This window comes from Podarcis gaigeae (assembly GCF_964106915.1).
Source record: "Podarcis gaigeae genome assembly, chromosome: 1".
NCBI classification, from domain to species: domain Eukaryota; kingdom Metazoa; phylum Chordata; class Lepidosauria; order Squamata; family Lacertidae; genus Podarcis; species Podarcis gaigeae.
The window spans coordinates 8191308-8193364 of NC_139678.1; positions in this window are offsets into that span (position 1 = coordinate 8191308).

Consider the following 2057-nt stretch of genomic DNA (forward strand, 5'->3'; position numbering starts at 1 on the left):
TGGGTACATTACCTTCTTTTGCTTAGCTGGTCCTCTGTGAGGTCATGCCCTCTGTACCTGCTGGGCTGCTGACAGCCTCTAGGCCTGAGAGGCTGGTAGGAAGATCAGCCCACAGTATTTTAGAAATGTATAGGGAGGAAGCTCTGATGAGCAATGGGAATGCTCATCAGATTTGCAGATGGCACCAAACTGGGAGGGTAGCTAATGCCACAGAAGAAAGAATCAGAATTTAGGGTTGCCATTTGTCCAGGACATGCCCTCTTTTACATGGGTAGAGTCATCATAGCGATCCCTAGTTAAAAGCAGAAGTCGGCAAATGTGTCCTCTTTTTTTGCAACCCTACATTGAGCCCCAGCTAACAAAATGAATTTCAGTAGGGACAAATGTCAGGTGCTGCACATAGGAAGGAAGAACAAGATGCACAAATATAGGATGGGGGACACCTGGCTTACTAGCAGTACATGTGAAAAGGATCTATGGGTTTTGGTGGACCACGATCTTAACATGAGTCAACAGTGTGATGCAGCAGCAAAGCTAGTGCTAGTGTAATAGATTGGGGGGAGTCGTCCCCCCAAACCCTAGGAATGAATAAATGCTAGTATTTTGATTAACTGGGATATGGATTAAAACATAAACTGCAGAGCTGTTCCAGACAGGGAATTCCTGGGCTGGCTTATGCAAATTAACCTGGCTGATTTGTGGCTATTAAGAGTACAATAGGGGCCATTAACAATGCAAGGGAACTTCTCTCTTGCTCCTAGATGTGAATGAACACTGGGGATTTGGGAGGTTGCAAGGGTACCTGCTCTGGGGGACAGCAAGGGGTTTGGGGAGGAAGAAGGTGGGAGGAGAGATCCATCTTGGAGAAAGAGGCTGTATGCCTGTACTGCTGCCTCTTGAACTGAGCAAGAAAGCTAGAGAGTTCCAGAAAGACATCTACTTCTGCTTCATTGACTATGCAAAAGCCTTTGACTGTGTCGACCACAGCAAACTATGGCAAGTTCTTAAAGAAATGGGCGTGCCTGATCACCTCATCTGTCTCCTGAGAAATCTCTATGTGGGACAAGAAGCTACAGTTAGAACTGGATATGGAACAACTGATTGGTTCAAAATTGGGAAAGGAGTACAGCAAGGCTGTATATTGTCTCCCTTGTTATTTAACTTATATGCAGAATTAAGATTGCCAGAAGAAATATCAACAACCTCAGATATGCAGATGATACAACCTTGATGGCAGAAAGTGAAGAGGAATTAAAGAACCTTTTAATGAGGGTGCAAGAGGAGAGCGCAAAATATGGTCTGAAGCACAACATCAAAAAAAACGAAGATCGTGGCCACTGGGCCCATCACCTCCTGGCAAATAGAAGGGGAAGAAATGGAGGCAGTGAGAGATTTTACTTTCCTGGGCTCCATGATCACTGCTGATGGTGACAGCAGTCACGAAATTAAAAGACGCCTGCTCCTTGGGAGAAAGGCGATGGCAAACTTAGACAGCATCTTAAAAAGCAGAGACATCACCTTGCCAACAAAGGTCCGTATAGTAAAAGCCATGGTTTTCCCAGTAGTGATGTATGGAAGTGAAAGCTGGACCAAAAAGAAAGTTGAACGCCAAAGAATTGATGCTTTTGAATTATGGTGCTGGAGGAGACTCTTGAGAGTCCCATGGAAGATCAAACACATCCATTCTTAAGGAAATCAGCCCTGAGTGCTCACTGGAAGGACAGATCCTGAAGCTGAGACTCCAATACTTTGGCCACCTTATGAGAAGAGAAGACTCCCTGGAAAAGACCCTGATGTTGGGAAAGATTGAGGGCACAAGGAGAAGGGTACGACAGAGGACGAGATGGTTGGACAGTGTTCTTGAAGCCACAAACATGAGACTGACCAAACTGCGGGAGGCAGTGGAAGACAGGAGTGCCTGGCGTGCTCTGGTCCATGGGTCGGACACAACTAAACGACTAAACAACAACAACAACGAACTGACCATGCCGTAAGATCTGGACTTCCTCCATGCAGATTGAAGGTGTAGACAGCTGAATAAACCCTTTTCCTTAAAG